Here is a 20,935-nt window from a genome sequence, read left to right on the forward strand (position 1 = left end):
CCGTCTGGGACGGACGCATTGTCTGGACAGCCATACAGAAACATCCATCTGTAAAAAGGTAAATTGATGCTTTAATTGCCTCCAAAGTCTCCAGATGTGGATCTTTATCTGCCGCCATCTTTACATTTCTCAATGTCTTCCATAATTCAAGAAAAAAATAAGCCAGAGTACAAGCGTGGGTACATTGGAACAAAATGACCTCACAGTGCAAAAAAAATAAACACAGTGAATGGTATTCACATGGCTCCATCACTGATTTACAGCAGTGTTAGTAGAAATCTATTAGAGATTAATATGTCTTCAGGTGGTAATAAAATGTGCATTCAGGGAAAATGTTGATCTATTCAACATTTTTTAAAACCTATGTCTTGCAGATATTAAAACATTTCATCCCACTATATGCTGTCACCATGCAATGACCAGACTGACTCCCTCCCCGCCCTCCTTCATCTCAAATCTGACATCCAGAGTAGCGCTGAAACGGACGGACGGCTCTTCCCCCTCCTTCTCCCGCAAACGCCCGGATGAGAGCAGTAGCAGCAGGCGACATTCAGGGCACCATGGTCGCATGATTTGGCCGAGTCGAGAGGGTAATCAACCCGGGTCGGACTGGAGCGACAGAACCGTCAGCCACTGCTGGAATCTTGACATTTTCGACGCAGCCCACGTAGACGCTGTTCTGGGGAAAATACACGCAGAAGACAGACAGGCGTGGAGAAGTAGGAGGCGGATAGAGAACGGTGGCACATTTCTCCGCTTGCGGTGTCTTATTTCGTTGGTGAGTACATTTTGTTTAACGTTAGAAAACCCCGCTGGCCATGTGGATTTGTGCTTTCGGTGGGATTTCAGTCGCGGTTAGCGGCTCGTGTGTGCTTGGCGTCTGTGTGGGCTATATTTTAGGAAGGAAACGGGCCTGCTGAGTGTGAATACAGCGTTTAAATGCACACATTTAAATTAGCTGGCCACAACAACCACAGTGAGATATTACATTTCTCTGTTGCTTTTTCAAACTCCTCGCCATTTTTGCACGTTTAAGATAAAATAAGTGTCAATCTTTCATCTCCCTCTAATTTTAGTGAAAAATGTTTCCAAACATGAGTGAATGGAGTTGCACGTGTGTTGGCTCTACAGCTGACAATAGCACCGACTCGTTTTCCTTAATTTATAGCTTGTTCGCTGTATTTTAACGATTAAGAGAAGCTGCAAATTCCGACATAAGACGAAACCAAGCATCCAAGAGATGCATTCACCTCCTATCAAGTCAATTAGTTGTTTACCACTCGAGTTTATTTCCCTCTGTTGGGCTTTTCGGAGTAATCTTTGTTCTGGGCATGCGCACTAAGTGACGCCTATGTCTCCCCATTGCCCAATAATAGTAGTGACATAAGAGAAGACTGTTTAAGTGCCAGAAATGTGTGAGGAGACTTTCCCTTGATCTTTCTATCTTCCAAAACCGGAATGTTACTGTCTCAGTGTTTTAATAATGTCAGTTTGAATTGTTTTCGGGAGCTCCAACTTCACAGGCAAACAGGACATCATACGCAGTATAACAAGTTTGTCATCATTGCGTCTCAATATTTCAATGGCCATTTTCCTCGAAGCATATCCACACCCAGAATACAGGGTTGGGTAAAGAATATGCACGGGCCAGTTACCTGTATCAAGGTATATTGTTTTTTTAATTTTATTTTATTGGAATAAAATAAAACAGCAAAAATTATATATGATGCTATTGCTATGGTTTAAACTCATTTTAGTGCGCTAGAGGAAGCACCATATTTTGTTTTAGTTGAGTGTTTTTGTGAATTGTGGAGATAAGTCAGGAAATGGTTGCATATAATTACATTTTGTTATGTATTATTGTGTGGAGAGTTTGTATTACAGCCTGATTCCATGTATATTGGTTGTAATTCCTCTACTGCCCAGTTGACCCTAATAAAGTATGCCATAGTATGCCTCATCAAACCAAAATAACCGCGCAACCTTCTGTCAGTAAGTGTTACATACTGAAGTTGCATAGCCGTATCGGCCTGCACTAGACTTTAATCACTCTATTAAAAGTTACTTTAAATGATCACTTGTCTTGGTTTTTATGAACTTATAAACACAATTGCTACACCACATTCTGGGAGAGAAAGGTACACCAACTGAAAACATCAGGTACAAAATTACAAAAACTACAAAATACTATAAAAACTAAATGACCAGTCCCTGTTGGCTACATTGACTCAAAACACATAGTGTTCAATGTTAAATGCGCAGACATATATTGGATGCAGCTACACAGGCTCTTTACGCAGACGGGAAACTTTTTGATTCATGGTCCCTTGATAGTCCCAGCTATCAAGGGACCATGCTTTAAAGTGATGGTGGACCAGCTCTATACCTTTGGGGAGTTGCTGAGATGCTCATAGGAGTTGTTCAATTTACACTGATTTTGCAAATTTGCAAAAGGTTTGTGATCATACCTGTGTAAGAGTTTTTTGGGGGTTTTTGTCAGTGGTGTGATTGGAGGCTCAAGATGCAATAAGGCTGGGGTGTCAAACTCCAGTCTTCAATGGCCACTGTATTGCATGTTTTTTTTTTTTTTTATGTGCCACTAGTTCAATACACCATGATCAAATTTACCAATGTAGACAAGTTCTTCAGAGTCCTGATGGCTTAATTATTTGATTCAGGTGTGTTGCAGCAGAGGCACATCTAAAAGTTGCAGGACACTGGCTCTCAAAACCTGGAGTTTAGCACCTATGCACAGCAGGAGCTGTGTCTGCACTCTCAGTAAAAAGTTGTTCTTAGTGTGGGTGTGGTGTTGGGATCCACTTGGGCTGACCCTGGTAACAATCCTGTTTGTGGTGGTCTTGCATAAGATCATTAAGGTGTAGTCGCGTAAGAAAGGGTCTCAGGTTTGGGAACATCAGGGTTTCATTTTTGTTTCTTTTTCAAATGACGTATGTTTTGTTGTAATCTTCAAGCTGTGACTTTCAATGCCCACTGGAATGGTTCCAAGTCTGAGCTCATGGTTCTCAACAGAAAAAACTTGTTCGTCCTTCTAGGTTGAGGGTCAATCCAGGCTTGAATGAGCTGTGATCTTCCCGAATAGGCTGGAGAAGGAATCCCAAGATTTCCCTCATTGACCTGTAAACCTAATCTGCAGGTGCAAACCCACCAAACTGACATTGGAACCGACATTTGAGATACTGGACTATTATAAGTTCCTGGGTGTCGCCTCAAAAATGAACTGGATTGGAGCCACTGATGCTCTTTAAAGGATGGGTCAGAGTAGCTCTTCCCTGCCAAAGAAATTGAAATCTTTTGGGGAATTTTTTTTATTCGGGTGCCATCAGTTTCAGTGTAGTTTGTTAGAGAAGCAGCTTATCAACAACTGGGAGGAAGCGGGTAAATTAGCTTATCAGGAAGGCCAGCTCTTTCCTGGGATGCCCTCTCAGCCCAGTTCAGGTCCCACCCCATGCACAGTAAACATTTATAAAGCTACAAAAGAGCTTTAGAAATCATATGGTGGTACTTGGTTTAGATGCTACTATCATGTGTTTGACAAGCTGTCTCCATATTTCTTAACACTGATAAGTATGCTAAAAATATCTTGAGTTATTTTCTACTTCCATACTGTGGATCAGATAGCAGCCAGAATGAGGTTTCATGAGTTAATTATTGATTAGACTACAGCGATAAGAAAGTATGTGAAAGAAGAAGGTTTGGTTCTTCTTTGGCCTTATGTTTTCCTTCAATTATTGTTTCCTCATGAAAAGCTTTTCTTATTAATATGAGCATCAGTTGTTTGACACAGCCAGGCCTCCCCGCTGGGAGAGCCAAACACTGATTGCTGTATCTTGGCTCGTTTTAAAAGCTGTAAGACAGATATGGGCCTGCAATACGATAAGGTAGTTAAATTAATCACTTCCTTCTTTATACATGCTTGGCATGAACATAGGAGTGGACTGTCTGGAGCTTTGTTGACATGTTTCTTAGGAACATGTTGCTGGCCCCTCCTTCTACCATCTCAGCAGTGTTTGACAACATACCAACCCATTTTTGGACCATGCTTATGTAATCTTACCATTTGTTCCCTTTTGTTAAGCAAAGCAAGGTCAAACGAGAAAGTGAAACTGGTTTCTGTCTCCATACATCCTTGTTTACGGCTTTAAATGTTTTGCTTCCTCCAAGCTTGCTTGCCTGGTTTTCACATGAACAGCCATGGATTTAAAATCAAAATATAGCTCTCACATGTGGACAGTTGGATGCGTTGGTTTTTAGGAATCAGGATTTCCTTCTGTTTCGGCCAACAGATTTAGCCATGTTCAAACACGAATGCGGGTGTTGGCGTACGGCTTTTTATTGAAAGTCTTTAGAACTTTGAGTATTGTCTTGGAATTAAGGCGGGTTCAGAAAACGCATACTTAGACTGTACTTTGACCTGCCTTTTGTGAGTATAATCCTTTTGGAAAAGAAAAAGGAAGGAGTGATTCACTCTAAATTGCTGGTTCTGTGTAACGGTGTGTAGCCACAACCTAGGCCACACGGTTAAAGGAGGCAATGCTATCCATAAAACCACAAGCCTCATCACAAACGCAGAACTGCATGTTTTATGTGAAGATAACATGGGTATCTGGAGCTTGTGTCATGCAGGTTTTGTTGAACTCAGGTGTCAAAAGAAGTTGGTGTTTACATGCACAGACGTGGTATTGCTCTGTTTTCATATTCAACAGAATGTTAAAGAGGAACGAGACTGGTTTTCATGTGGGTATGCTTTCTCAGTACACATGTTATTAGGAAGTCTTATTTTCTAAGAACCATGGGCTATTAATGCATCAACACTTTATTTCAGGTCAGTGTTAAATTCACCTTAAGGCTTTTGCCCACAGCAGGTGTCCTTCATATGGGGAATAGGAGCAGGTCACACTACATTACTTTCTAGTCTTACTCTATGCAGGATGTGTTTCTCTAGAAGGACCTTTATTTGTTTCTTTCAAGGTATGCCATGGCCAAGGTTAATAAAGTATGATACTTGTCATTTACTTTTCTGTCCTGCTTTTAACATCCCTGCCTTTTCTCCAGCAGTCACTCTGGACTGGTCACCAATCCATCACAGGGAGACACAGAAGAGAGACATCAATGCTTGCACACATTAAGGGCAATGTGGCGTAGCTTAATGGACATGTTTTTTTTACTGTTTCAGGTAGGACTCAGCAAAAACCTATGCATGCACTAGGAGAACACGCAAACTCCTGGATTGATGGAGTTAAATAAAGTAAGGTTCTGGAAGAAAAATTCTTTGGATCCTGCAAAAGACTTGAGACTGGGCTGGAGGTTCATTCATGCAACCTGAGCTAGAATGTAATGATTTGGAAAGTTGAAGTCCAGACCTAAATATACAGTAGTTTAGAACCTGTGTCCAGCCCTAAAAAATGAACTATAACTTTTTTGTGAGGAATAATTGGCAAAACTTCAGTTTATAGATGTGCGAAACTTGACATATCCCAAGCTCTATTTTTGGCATCGTATACTGGTAGGAACGGAATGTATTTTTAAATGAGCAAATAAGCTCTATAAACGTCAATTTGTATAACAATAAAAGATTTTGACCCTGAGAACTAAGGAGAAGAGTAAGGAGGAAAAAAACCAGAGGCATTGTAAATGCTCTTTGGTTCGGTTTCCATGATGGCGTGGCTCCATGCAGGCTGGCCCTTCTGCCAGTGGGTGTGTCAGTGTCTGTGGGTGGCAGGGCAGTTGGCACAGGGATCAGGAGTGTCACAGTCAGAGAACAGTCTGCCTCTCTGATCAGCCCACCTCACCCGGAGAGCACAATGACTCAGTTATGTCGGAGCCCTGTTTTGCTATGGCAGTGTCACATGATGAGTGTGGATCTTCATGCTGTGTGTGTGTATTGTTGTGCATGTATTAATTATGCTAATCCATGCTGTAAAAAAAAGCCTGGTTAGAATAATTGATCATGTGGTGCAAATATTAGGCCAATATTTCTGTTTAAAAATTAAGATATTAAGTATTAAAAATGCACCTTGTGTGTTTGAACAAGCAGCTAGTTCTGTAATGAGGGGACAGAAGGCCTGTTATTTAATGTGAGTCATGTTTCAAGGGTCAGAGTAACAAAAAGTGAAGGGGAAAAAACAATAAAAAAATCAATTAAGATTTTAATTGGACCAAATGTCACCCTAAGCTCTGCCTCTTTAGCCAAATTCATATTGTTTGTATGTAAGTGCTTCTAGTGAGCTCTTGTTCAGTTCCAAGCATAAGGAAAATGCTTGCTAGCTGAAATAATTGTCATGGTTTTGTTTTTACATAGCCTTGTGTTCTCTGTCTTAGAAACAAACCTCAGTCACCCTGTGATTTGCTGTTGACGTTTCCTGAGTGATTGATTGTTGTATCTTTAACATTCTTCTAAAAAATGTTTTCATTTACAGCGAGAACTCATTTTGTAATTGGGGCCTGCACCCATCACCCTTAATGCGTCTCAGACCGCTGCGTACACCCCCAGAAAAGTGGTATCAAAACGTTCAGCTTGATCCCGAGAAGTGCACTATTATATTTAGTGGGATTCTGAGTTAAAATGACGACATAAATTGCGAAAAATGACAATATCCCATTCAAGTCAATGGAGGCTCCGCTCTGACTCATCCACACACAGTCACGCTACAGTCGTTAACTAGACATATTAAATACCTGAAGAAATTTAACTGGGGCCTGCCCAACGTGTGCCCATCGGTTTGGACCCAGCGTTCTAACGCTTAACTAGTAACACGTCCATGCATGCCAGCAAGTTTGCACAGCTCAACTTGCCCCTGATAAAAACCAGGAGCCCATCCATACTGACGTGCTCAACCTGATCCACCGCCAAAGTGCTATAGCTGACCTGGTTCATCGCCATAGTGCAATGGCTGAACCTGATGGTAATTAACGACTGTTTCATCCCGCCTTGACAGCTGATGATTTAAAGTAATTTTCAGTCAACGGACTAAAATGTGGATCAGAATCAAAAGACATGGAAATTGGATCTAACTTAGCATTTTCTGAAAATGGTACACAATTAAATTAATTAATACTATTAGTGCTTTCATTAGATTTGATTGATTCTCTCCATATCTCATGGAATTACTTGTCCACAAGCAATTAAACAGTACATAGGTCCAAAATGGTTTGCTTGCAGGCATAAATAAAAGTAGGAAGGAGTGAAATATCAATGGAACAGCCACTTTGGCAAATATATCTTTAAAATGCCACAAAGGTCATGCCTGAAATATATCCATGGGTCCTTTGTGCTTGCAATACAATTGTATTGTGAAAACTGCAATTAAATATATTGTACAGCTCTAAAAATACTTAACTGCAAATAAAAAAAAAAAGTATGAAATTTGTGAGTGGGTGAGAGGTGGAATTGGCTCGTACCTCCATCGATCTGCTGTGTTTCTGGCCCCGTTTGTGCACTCCACTTGGCCCCTGAGAGCTGTTTTGTGGTCTTACTGGTAGCCTTCTGTGTATCACTGCACTGTCACACAGAGCGCCTCTTGTTTGGGCGCTGGCCTCATGTTAACTATGCTAATAACGAGGCTTACTGCTAAACTGTGAGGCATTGTGGTTTTGTCCCTAAAGGTAGAATAGATGCCATGGATGTCATTATCATTTTCCTTTTCTTCTTCCTCATGTTCATTCATAGGTCTGCTTTTGGAGCCTCTTAGCTTTAGTGAGTCAAAACCGTGCCTCTAATGCCTGAGGTCAGTGGGGTTTAGGAAAATGTTTGGTGGCAAAGCGTTGCAGAAGATGCTGACAATAGCATGGAAAATCTGCTCTTAAAATAGCAAACCATTCTGTGTTTGTGTTGTTAGTAATTTGTCCAATGCTTACAAATTACCACCGTTTTGAAGAATGTTCTCGGCTACACAAGAGACTAAGGCTGTGGTGTTGATAATGTTGTGGCCTGTTAGTATTTTACGGTGAGAATGGATGGACGGGGCAGTACTCCATGTAAGGATGAGCAGCTGGCTGACTGGTCACTGCACTCGCTCATGTGACAATGCTATTTCTAGCCAATTCATTCCTTCTCCTGTCTGCCTTTAGCAACAAGAGTGAGTGGTGGAAATGTGACACCTCAGAGGAGTGAGCGTGGTTGGTGCGGGCATTTGTCAGTGACCAGCGGTTTCTGTCATTTTTTTTTTTTCATAACACCACCTTGTGTGATTGGATCTAACTGGTTTCAGCAGACAATGACATTTCAGTCATTCTGTTTTGAATAAAACAGAATGATGTGAAATGATAAGTTGTGCAGACTGGCATGCTTTGATGTGTTTTTAGAAAAATGTTTCTTGATAAACAGCTTCTGGCATCTTTGTGCTTCAACTAATTTTATTTTCAACAATTTGCTTACACTGAACTTGGTTAACTTTGACGCAGTTTTTCTAAGAAACAGCATCTGCAGCAAAGAGTGGTGTTAGTGTGAGCTGGTAGCGCTTGCCGTAGGATGTTTATTGATTATAATTGTTTTTATGTTTATTGTTTTGACTGTTCACCCAAGCAAGCTTACATTGGCTGATTCCCATCACCAGCTGACTTCCTGGTGTAACTGTATTCAAAATGTATTTACAAAAGGTTTAGGCTAAGCTGTACTGCTAGTAAAAGTTCATGTAAATCATTTCCTTACAAAAAAAACGCTTGGACAAGAAAAAAAGATAAAACTAAGTGGTTAATTTTACCCAACTTGAGATGTCATTCTGTTGTGAAATATTATTGTGACCCAACAAAAATGTTGACCACCAATTCAAAATAAAGCTATTATGATAAGCAGATATGAAAATATTCAAGAACAACAAAACTTAGGCCTAATGGTGGTATGCTTCACAGCTGTCCAAACACACATCACCGTCGGAGCAACTTTCATACAGTGACACAAATGATGTGTTTGGTGACTTTAATGGGGGTAGATTTTCTTTAGATGTTTAATGGTTTGCAAAAAAAACAAACATACATATCCAGAGTTTGAAAAGCTTGTATTTGCTGTCGATTCAAAATGATGTAGTTAATATTTGTCGGATTAGGAGTTGTTTCTTCTTCCTAATTATTGTAATTCTCTCTGACATGCTTTAACTTTCGGGGTTCATGGTGATCAGATCTTGGACTTTGTTTGGTGCATATTATCCCACTTTTTCAGAATTGGCCACTTCTCAATGGGGCTAACACATAGGCAGTTTTTTGGGCACATGTCTAAAGTTTTCCAAATTTTACATGCTTTACTTCATGAGATGGTGCTCCATCATACTGGAAAATACACAGATCATCACTGACTTGTATCTCCATTGGTCAGATGGTGTTGTGATCCCACTGTTTACTCATTATCTTGTTCCTGGGCAGAATTGTGAGTAAGCTCATTTTCCATGGAGGAAGCACAACTGTACGCATTGAATATATCAGGATGTGTCATTGTTGGCACAGCTACACACAGTTGATAATTGAGTGAGTTTTTCCTTCAAAAAAAAAGTCTTCTGCTGAAATTCGGTCTTTTTTTGTCTTTTCTTGGTGTAAAGAAGTAGCTGACACAGTTATCCAGCAAGTCGGATGCTCATTGTGTTCAGATGCACTTGCATCCAACTTCTTCCAATGTTAAGGAATCTCTGCACAGGTTGCAATCAGGATTCAGTATTTCCTCTGCAGAGGAGACAGTGTAGAAAGGGAACATCTCTGTTTTATGACGCAAAAGGAGTAATGCTAATGCTGATAGAAGTGGACAAGGATTTTAAAGGAGAATTGTTGCTTTTAAACAATCGGCAATTAGATTGAGGAAACAAAGTGATCGCATTTGTTTCACTGCCGCATTTTTGGCTTTAACTGAAAAAACAACATTGTCAGCTATTCATCCATCGCTTGTTATCTGAATAATTTTCTAACTTTATTGTTTTGTCTGAAACCTTTCCTCCGTGGTCGGGTGGAGTCATTCTTTTGTATATACTGAGAATTGAATTGACAGGGGAATATGATGAATAGTCCAGTAGAAATCTCATTGACCTTGAGTTTAACAATAGTACATGGAATAATTTGGTGTGTTTTAGACCTCTCCTGGGTGTAATGTTAACTTCTCGTTAGAAAACAGCTGGTTTAAAAATGCTTCTCACCTGCTAAGATCCCCTGGGAAACAGCTGAAACTGCTCTGTTCACAGAATAAGCTGATGCTGTTCTTGAACAGCAAATGTTTCCCCAGGGTACTGTCAGAATGAAAAACTACGGGAGATTAGGATGAAATGTTGAAGATCTCCATGGTTCCCTCTGCTGCTTGGGTGAGGATATTTTTATAATGTTTACATTCAGCTTTGTTATGACTTTAGAACAACAAGCACACAAATAATACAGAGAGAGATTACCCAGGATTTGTCTGAACCATTGTCAACAAACCAGCTGCGTAATCTAGAACCATAAACACTCCTCTGGCTTTTTAAAAAAAATTATCATAGGGTTAATTCTTTTTCTGCCAGTGTACTTTAAAGATTATAGCTTCCTGATTTTAAAACATATCGGCTATTTCTGTTTTACAGCAGCTTGTTTTATGGAGGGTTGTAAAAGAGTAAAAGTGTTGTTGAAGCATTTCCATGATAATCTTTCGTGTTAACATAGAAGGGCATAAAAGGTTGGCTGAAATGTTTCAAAGTTGCTTTTTTAACTCCAGGATGCGGAAAATAGCTTTTGCTTATTTAGTTTGACATGGTAGGATGCGTCTCATCAGGATTTTCTGATCTGAGCCAACGCTCATTTCAGCGTTTGCAAGCGTTCATTGCTTTTCTCTTGAGAGTTTCTCCTGTGGTTGTTAGGTTGTCGTTGTTAATTATGTTTTTATGTCATTTAAGACATAACTGTAGATATAAGTAATGTTGAATACTTTCTTTTTTGTTACCCTGTTACGGCACAACCCAGTCTTTTTTTTTTTTTTTTTGCTTTAAAGAATACTGTCGGACCAAGGTGTTAAAAACATGACTTGTGTTATCAGAGAAACACTTCTGATTCTGCACAATGTGAAGATCATGATTACATTGTAATATCATTAATATAGTACATACTCCATGGATGTCCCAGTCCAATCCCAAATCTCTGTCAAGGAATTTTGGGGCTCGAATCAATAGCACAAGAGCTGTGCAGCCAGCTGATCTATAATAATCTCAGCCTAGTCCCTAACAATCAAGTGTTCTTCATCTTTTACATCAATTTGTACAGTAAAAATGAGACTGTGCTGATTGCTGTTCAGTGGACGAAAGCTTTGCAAATGGCAGATAAAACACTTGCGAATGTTGAAAGCAATGGGATATGTTTACGAAGGAGAGATCCAACTACATTTGCAACTTTTTCTTCTTTAGATCAGTAACTGGAACTGAACTGAAATGTTTGGAGCTGACTTTCTATTTTTGGTCTCTTGGTAATAATCAAAATATTTCTATTTTTGGCCTATTCCTCAGTGTAACTGAGTAAGGTTTGTAGACCTCCTTGTCCACACGCACGCACACACACACACACACACACCTCCTCTGCTCTCCTCAGAGATTACCCATGTGATTTAGATTAGGGCTCTGTGATGGCCACAGTAATTTTATTGTCCTGAAACCACTTAGTAAAGTACTTAGTGATATGCTTATTGTCATTATCCGTTTTCAAGATCGAGTTCTTTCCAAGTCTTATCTCAGGATTTTCTGTATGATGACATCTACTTTGTGAAGTGCACCAGAAAAACAGCCCCACAACATGATGCTGCCGCTATTTTACACCGTACTCCCTTGTTGGAAAATGGTTCTTTTATTTAGTGTTGGGACTGTGTTGAACTTTTTAACTGAGTTAATTGCAGGGTTTGTAATTAATTAATTAAGGGATCTAGCTGAAACTTTAGTATGTAATAAAAAAAAACATGCATTTAATTATATTAACATTTTTAATGCGTTAAAATCTATAAAATTATCAAAATTAACGCATTAAAATTCTGGTCCCACTTTTCATATGGAAATATCTAGTTTATGGCATTACTTATTGAGCTGACCATTCTTAATGTTAAGTGATTCAGAACATAATAGGCTCTAAAAACATTTACAATGACACCCTATTTTATCCACCAAACAAGTGTCCTGTATTTGGAAAATTAAACTTTCAGGCTCTCAATAGACAAATCTAAGCAAAGGGTCAACAATGTAGGAGGGTCTATAGCTGCAGATGAACAATGCTATGTTAAGGTAGCTCTATTCTTTATTCCAATTTGAAGAAACTGTGATCAAATGACTGTAAAAGGCAGCTCTGTGTCATCAGACATTTACTGCCTGCAACTTCCAGTAAGTCCTGTAACCTTAATAGATAGCAGCAACATTGCACTGTAATAAATGCTGTGAGCTGTTTATATTTCAAATGACATTTATAGCAACTAAAATACTCCCTCCATGCACTGTAAATTGTAGTGGCTTCAAAACAAAACTTGGTGGTTTAATATCTTAGATTAGTTGATTACAACTGGATCAGAGATGATCCCAGGGGAAAAACTGTCCGTCATTATCACGGTAGCAGACCGCTTGTCACAATGAGTTCACCTCAGAAACCAACTTGCTGTAGCAGCATTTGGATACAAAAAAAAAAAAAAAAGTGGAACCTCTTGGATGTAGCTTTACAAAATGCTGACCCCTTTGGGCACAGTAACACATTTGTGTTACTCTGTTTTATTGGAAAATGCCAATGTGTTCAAAACAAGAGCAGAGTTCAGACTGTAGTGGGGATTCATGTAGTGCTTGCCGAGTTTTGAATTTTATTGTGTTTACTGTTTGTGCTGAGGAGGCGGTGGTAACACCAGAGTTATTCTGGTGTTATTCTCTGGCTTTATGCTGATGTGCAAGCTTGGTTCACAAATGGAAAAATAAAAGGAAGAAATGGTGAAAGTGAGGTGAGGATAAATGGAGGTTTGTAAAGTTTTACAGCAGAACATACAGCTGAACCTGGGCGCTGCTGAAATCGAGAACTTCAAAATGTGTGATAATTTGTAGAGAACCTTTGCAGAAACAGTTACTTAAAGAACCTAAGTTTGGAAAAGTGTGGGATTTTGAAATGAAAAGAAATGTTCAAACAGGACTTTTGATCAGATTAGTTATAGTCAGATTTATGCGAAATATTTCCAGAGGCCCTTCATGACTGAATTTAGCTAGGATTAACTTTTGCTTCTGGATTGAAAAACCCCCCAAAACAAAATAGATGCAGTTTGGTTTCTTCTCTTGGTGTAGTAGCTTTTAGTAGCAGTCTGTTTTTTTTTTCTTTTCCTTAAAATAAAGTCATGATGTGAATTTGTCACTCCTGCAACTTGACCTGCAGCCACCGGTAACGTTTGCAGTCTGTTTCTGAGCTTTGCTCTTAGTTTCCTCCCAGAACACCGTGCCAGGGTAATCCACTGACTCGCTGACTTGTGAGCCTAATCCGACCCGCTTCATGTGTTTGCTTCCGGTGTGTACGTTGAAGTCAAATACTGCTGGTTCCCACGCGTGTCTTCAAACGGCTGGCATTCCTCCGTCGTGGAAGTACACAGGACCCCCATGTCCCACCCCGCTGCCTCCGCTACGTCTTTCAGAACATGCGCTCAGCGGCAGGTCTAATCAAAGTGCTCTGTAATGCTGTTAGCTGGGTCATGTGCTGGAAGCCCGGATTAAGAGCAGGAGGGCACAGGCCACTAGCTCAGCTTAGCAGGGTCCGATCACGCTCTCACTGTACCGCTTTCCCTCTCCACTTCTCTACTCATCGCTTAAAGTCACATGTGATGGACGCTGGGATGCAAGTACAGGTTCTGCTGGTTACTGGAGAGGACAGTTAGCGTAACCAAACATTCTGCCGTATGAACAGTTTGTACAGTTTAAAAAAGGCCGTGCACATAATGTTAACCGGCTTCAGCCATTTATGGGCATGCTTTTTGTCCTTGTGTAACCCTTTCACCACACACTGATGTACTGGCAGGATGTGAGCACCCTGCAGGATTTTCCCAGACAGCTCGTACTACCAAAGGCAATATTCAAAACAAACATAGTATGTGAAACAGCGCCTTTGTTTTTAAAGTGGGAATATTAGACGGACTTTTCATTTAATGTGCTGTCCAGAAGAAAACTTCTTTATACATTTCTCTGAAAGACCCAGACTGTGGTGCAGAGTTCTAAAGTTGAATTTATCAGTTTTTTCTGATTCTCTGAGTTGATCATAGCTGTTTAGTCAGCATGGAAAACTACAGTGCCATGAGAGAAGTATGTTTTTTTTTTTTTTTTTTTGCCAGATTTAAATGTTTCATATTTTGAAAAAAATAAATAAATCAAAGATAATCCTAGTAAACAAAGAAAGGAGTTTTTAGCTGATGATTTTCTGTTATTACAAGTAAAATCAGCCTAGCCTTGTGTAATGGGTGAGTAGGGATGGTAATTGCACAATAATAAAAAAAGTGCCATCATCTGGATTTTGATACCTGTAAATGCTTCCTGTTCATTACTGTACAAATGTGTTTTACTTTTCTTTACACAGTTAAAGTAGTTGCATTAGAGGGATTTCAAGTATAAATAGCTTATGAAAACTCTTGCCACAACATGTCAACCAGATTTAAGTCTGGACTTTGAATAGGCCACTCCTATTCATTCCGTTTTGACTTAAAGATTTATGACTGAAAACTGACTTTTATATGGCCTTTTGATGGCTTTCAAAATGCTATTTAAACTCTAAACTGTCTGTCTTCAGTTACGACATTTGTATAGGTTCTGACAAAATGTGCTGCAGTCATCATGGATTCTTTTATTAATGAAATAACATGGCAGGTTTGTTGAGACTTTTAGACTTTAACAATCACATTAAGACTTCATGGGTCAGTAAGCAGAGAGATGTTGAAAGAAAATGCAAAACCAAGGTGGTGATGTGTGATTTTTCTCTTTGATTTAGCTTTTGCACCTTTCTCTTACAGTCTCCCAGCCTGTTTGTGCTAGTTTTTTTTCTGTACTCGTTAATACCTGCACTCACTTTGCCCTAGTAACACAGTTGAAAACCTCAGAGCATGCCAACTCTAGATTACCAGTCCTAGCAGCTAAGACAGAGGTGGGAAGGCTGAAGACCCTGGCAGTGTTTTGTGAGAACCCTACATTGTACATTTCAGAGGAGATTTTCTTGGAAGAGAAGGTGGAAATGCAGAAACAAAAAGAGGGAGGACAGATGTGAAGAAGTTTTTGCTCAGCGGTCAGCTGGTTGCTGGTTTGTGGAAAAGAACTGGAACCGTCCGGCTACAGCAGATTGTAGAAGGAGGGGTGAGGAGGTGGGTGGGGGAGCGAGCAGTGGAAAACTGGGAGAGAGGGTCAAGGGTAAAATGACTCCTACCTTCAGCAACATGGACACAGATGGTGGAAAGACGAGGCCAGCCTCAAAAAGCCACAGTTATTGGTAGGTCCTGATCCTCATTGTGTCGGTCGTATGATGTGAAAGCGAGCCAAAAATAGTGACTCTTGCAATTGGATTGCTGGCTCTATTTTTGCTTTAATGACACATTCTGATTGTTCTATTGGGATCTCGTTGTGAGTACGAGTTTATTCTAAGAGGTGACTAATCGTGTCTCTGAGCCTAAAAGCATTATTATGAGCACTCTCTTTGTGTTGCAGCTGTTTGTGCTTTGCATGTTCTTTGTGTGTGTGCTCAGCTGACTCTGAAATAATACAAAATCCAATACTTGGGACATACAAAATATCTGTTTGTATTGTTTTGTTCCTAGCCACTGTTCTTTTTTTAGACTTCTTGGAAACAAGCATGGGTACAAACATTGAGAACAGTGCTGTGTGTCTGTCTCAGTTACTTAAAACAGCCATATAGACCCTGGAACAGGGAGGAGCCGCTCATGTCACTGTATCATTTCAGGGTGAGGAGTCAAACCTGTGTCCACTGAAACCAGAGAGAGCTGACCTGCAGAGTATCTCAACTTGAGGATTACACAACTCGAAAAGCCAAATGGTAGCTTGATTGTGTCCTCTTCTGCCAAACCTCGGTCAGTTGTCTTTTAAGATTTGATTTTTTTGTCAAAAAGGAATCTTGTTTGGGATTCAGCTGATGTGTGAAATAATCTCCTAGGGTTGATCAATTTGAAAAGAAATGCAAAAACGTATCTACAGAACGTATCTGAAATGTGGTTTTCTAGGCAATTGTTTTTCCTCCACAAAAAAGAAAAAAACAAACTTGTACTGTTCCATACCACAAATTAAAATGTAGACAAGTTTTTGAACTTCAAAGTATAAATTGACGCCTTCGCCATGTTTGGTATGAAGTAAAATCAAGGCATTTTAGAAAATTATTAAGTACTCAGTATCAGATATGATCACATTTAATTGGAAAGAACCAAAAATGGACCCCAGTTCAATCAGAGTTCATCTCAAAAGGAAAACAATGGTTTTGTGAAAGCATTTAGTAACAATGTAAAAATAGAGGCTGTACTTTTAAATGGACTTTTATTTCATAAATATATAATTTTGTAATTTATTTAATTCATTTCATATTGACTTTAAATACACAATTGAAATGGATCAAAATGCAAAGATAGTTTTGTGCATCAGGATATTAACACAAAAGCAGGCAGCTAATCTGTCAAATACGGAAGAATAATGGGGCAAAAGTAGCAGACGAGCAACATGTTTAACTCTATCTGTTAATGCATGGTGGGTGTGCTACTGTGCAATAGTTTGGAAATAAAAGTTTTGCAATGAAACTTATATTTCCAAATGCTCTGTTTATTCTCGCCTAACGTAAAGTACTTTAATACTACAGACGAATTAAGTCTCTGAAAATTTGAGAAACTTTTCCAACATGGCTCATTAAGGAGTAATTAGCTCTATCTGGCTTGTTTGTTTCGAAATAGCGAAGACGGTCAGTGACTGAAGCAGAGACCGGCTGACTTAGTCACACAAACGCATAACTGCTGCAGACAGCATGGAGGAAACCTTCTATAGCAACACAGCAGTTTGGAGGAAAGCTGTTAGTAATTTTACGATTTGTTTTAGAAAAGATAAAATAGAAATTATTTAACTTGCAACCTTAATGTTCACAGTTTTAGTCCAAGTCATGTATTACATTGAAGAGTCCTTTCAACTTCACATCATTCAAAAAGCATTTTCCATCTCTTCCTTTCAGCTTTAAGTCCTTTTGATTTTAAATGTCACCTAATGAAGTATTGAGAAATATATCACTGCTTCACTCTTTGTCCATCTCTCTTGGGGTGGAGGAACTTCACCTCATCTTATTTTCTGTTGCTGCTGCTTCTTTTTAGATCTACCTCAGCTTGTTCACATCCCACCTAGAGAGTTGGAGAAAGTCCATCCCAGAAACCATCTCTACAATCAGTCAATAAGCCTTCTGCAGAAGTTGGTTGATAAGATTAAGTCTCACTATTGGTTCATATTTCCTTTATCACACCTACATCACTTCTGCAGTGAAAGCCTTAGGAAAAATACATTAGGCTGGAAAGAAATGACTTATTCCCACATCAATTTGATCTGCAAAACTCAGCAGTCCAAGATGGAGCTGATTTTGTGTGGAACAATTCAAATGATATTCGGTCATGCTTTTGCTCCCTGAAACAACTCTGGTTGTCTTGTTTTCAATCTTTTAGATGCAAATGGTTCACATAGCCCCATTTGTAAGATAAAAAACAAATGATAACCTTAATTTAAGGGTGCATGGATTATTTACAAAGTGAAACCCTGGAAATAAGAGTTTTTGCATCTTTATAAAGGCTGAAAGCAAAACCACTTACAATGCAGTTTTATTTTGTAGGAAAATTGCTGTCCCTGTAGCATTATGTCTTCGAATAGGAGGCTGAAAGAGATATGTTTGAACAATAAATATTTCAGAAAATTGATTTATTATTTTTTTTTTTTTTACCTTTATGTCACAAAGAAGTCTGACGGATGGTCTGTTCGGTATAGATGCGTCCTTATTTACTGTTTTGCTTGATTCTGCATCGCAGAAAGAAAGAAATGAGAGGCTTTATGGAAATACGAGCACAGGGCAAAGCTTTGAAGATGGTGTTGAGAAGCAACATGCTCAGTTGTTGTCATTCTTAAGAGACTCCCCTCCTTCCTGATCCGAGCCGACTGATCTGAGCATTGTACAGTGTGTGTTTGTGTTTTGGTGTGTTTGGGTTCCTGGAGACAGCGCCTCCCCGCTGTGAAGCGAAGAGTTGGTGGGGGCAGGTGCAGCTGACGCAGATTGGCTTTTTTGTAGGCAGGACCAGATCACGGGGGGCTGGGGGCAGACGCAGAAAGGGACATGACAAGTGAGAGACTTTGGAGGACAAAGCCGCAGGACCTCAACAAGTGCAAGACCTCTGGAATAATTAACTGGTGCTTTTAGAGTTCACAGATAAGATGTGAGGATGAAGGTACCTATGGGTGAATTATACTGTTAAGGAGTTAGTTTTATCTTATGTGGGGAGTTTTTAAGCAAATGTTCATATTAATATAAAGATTTAGATGTGTAGGTGGCTTTTTACTGTTTATCACTTTGTAAATCAGTGTAGTAGAGCCTGACCTCTGCAGAGGACCTCAGCTTATTTACAAATGTGTCACCTTTATCAGTGTTGCGACTATTTTATGGAAATTTGTAAGAATTATGCAAACAATGCTGTTTCAAGCTGATGATGTTCCTGACAAACTGGAGACTGTTTTATTTATCTGATTTTCTCCAGCGTCAGTAATAGTTTTCATAATTTCACTGAGTCACAAAATGTTTTCTCTTTAAAAAGCTGTGCTAATAGTGAAAATCACCAACACACAAAGCAAGATAAAACACGATAAGACACAAGATTTAATGCTGAGCATAACAAAGAAAAATGTAACTAAACACAAAATTTCTACATTTTTGGTTTAGCGTAGGTTATGTGCCTGCCTAATTTATGTCTGCTTAGGATCCTGCATAATGTAGAAGTTACAAATCAGTAAGTTAGCAAATTTAACAACTGTCCTTTTTATTAAATGCTGTCACACACAATACACAGCTTGCTGCCTGAACAAACAGCAGACCCCGCCATCACACCGCTGTTTATGCTAGTGGTGTAAATACTGTAAGATGTTTTTCTTATTTGAACTTGAGAGACTTACAGTCTTCTTAAAACTTTTATTGTGATGATTGATGTGAGTTCATTTGATGTTTTGATGCTTTGTGCAGCATAAATACTTGTTGAACCACAGTGTCATTTAATTATATTGGCCATCCTGCTGACTATAACCAGACATTTAAATAAAATAGGGAAAATCCAGGAAATCTGATCTTTCTGAATAATGTAAGCATCTGCACAAAAGTTCTTGGTGTTCTGTGCTACCGGCTACTGAAAACAAAATACTACTAATGTGTCCTTCTGGATGCAGTGAAGAACAAAGTATCTTCCAACAGCCTTTCTTGCAGTTTTAAAGTCCCAAAACAGCAGTATTTAAAACACGTTGCTTCTCAGTGGTTGAAATATTCCAGCTGTATTTTTTACTTTGTTCTGATTGTGTCTGAGGCAAAACAATATGAGACGCTGTGACTCAAGCACTTTGAATTGTCTCCGGCTGAAAGGTGCTATATAAATAAAGTCGCCTCGCCTTGGGGAAGTCAGTAGACGGTCTTTAATAACCCTGTAACCAACTATTTGTTTAATTCTGATTCTGTTTCACCGTCATAAACAATGATAATCATTTCATCCCCATTGTCTCTGAATTATCTTTCTGCCGGTGTTGCGTTCTCTGCTGTGTCTTGGAGAACTACGGCACTCGAGCAGTGAAGTCAGGTCCTGCTTTGTGTCTCGTCGCCTACAGCGAGTCTGGTCTTTTCGCTTCATTGTGTCAGCGAGTGAGTGCTCCTATTCCTGCCCACCGGAGCTCAGCGACATAAAGACGCACTGTTCAGCGTGTCGATAAAAGGGACAATTGTGGCAACAAGAGAAAAGCAGAGAAAGTAAATGGAGGACTGTAACCAAATACTGTTGAGATGGAGTCGTGGTTCTGGTGTGACGACCTTTTGAGGCAAGAAGAATAGGAAAACGATTCTGAGTTCAGTAAAAAGCACCTGAGATGAAGATTGAGCCCATTCTTTTCACTTGCTGTTAAACTGTTGCTCTCTAATGGCACTCTCTAGCTCTTGTGTGCCAAAGAGGCTTTTAGATTAATCTGCTTCCTCTGTTTTGTTGTGGGCAAGCTAAATGGAGGTGCTCCTTAATCAAACTGTATGCTTCTCTCTCCCAGAGGTGCGCCTTCTCCTCTTAATCTATCAATGATCATTTCCATACTCCGACCAGCAGAACACCTCGGCTTCTCAGATGTTTATTCCCCATAGCCCGGTGTGTTGAGTGCAGATTCGCTCCTTTAAGAGGCAGTCTCGGCTCAGCTGGCTCCGCTGCACGTTTCCCCCCACCCCCAAGCTTGTTAGCTGGTGCTCTCCTCCTCCTCTTCTGTCCTGCAACACCACCTCAACCTGCTGATTTCCTCATGCTCCTTCTCACTGCTCCTCTTCTCTTGTCATCAGCTGCTCTCTTTCCCACTCATGTCTTGAATTCAGACTCAACCTGTCCTTTCCGTTCCCTCTCTCTCTGTTTCTCTGTCATTTTGTCTTGAAGCGTTCATTCGTCTCTGCCGCTTCTCCATCTTCTGTTTAGGTAAGGAAACACGAAGGCGAGTGGACTATATTTACTGCCTCTGATGCTTTGTTCATGCTTGCCGGTTCGTCCTCATTGTCCTTAATTATGAGTCTTTCTTTTTAACTTGGTACGCCATCTGTTAGCTGCAGCCACTCTGTGTCCTTGGAGGCATAGACAACAGTTTTTTAATGCTTCAGGTGCAACAATGTTGTTGTGAGTCATCATGTGACCCTGTGTGTGTGTGTGTGTGTGTATTCATTGTAGTTGTGCTGAAAGATGAGTCTGCTTGCTGAGAGC

At 39.8% G+C, this 20,935-nt stretch overlaps 1 protein-coding gene across 7 annotated transcripts in view; it reads left to right on the forward strand.

Annotated features, from left to right (window-relative positions):
• Window positions 1-472: 472 nt before the first annotated feature.
• slc20a2 (solute carrier family 20 member 2) overlaps window positions 473-20,935 on the forward strand; it is a 50,811-nt gene continuing 30,348 nt past the window's right edge. For 3 of the 7 annotated variants that reach the window (XR_015764257.1, XM_015000655.2, XM_015000678.2), the window contains exon 1: window positions 473-778. The gene's annotated coding sequence lies outside the window, so the exon portion shown is untranslated. Of the gene's footprint in view, window positions 779-15,325; window positions 15,427-15,894; window positions 16,022-20,348; window positions 20,657-20,935 lie in introns of those variants that run through there. The other 4 variants (XM_088008723.1, XM_088008725.1, XM_088008724.1 and 1 more) reach the window with 4 other exon arrangements.

This window comes from Poecilia mexicana, unplaced genomic scaffold (genome assembly GCF_051168715.1).
Source record: "Poecilia mexicana isolate PSO_F unplaced genomic scaffold, ASM5116871v1 scaffold_9, whole genome shotgun sequence".
NCBI lineage: Eukaryota > Metazoa > Chordata > Actinopteri > Cyprinodontiformes > Poeciliidae > Poecilia > Poecilia mexicana.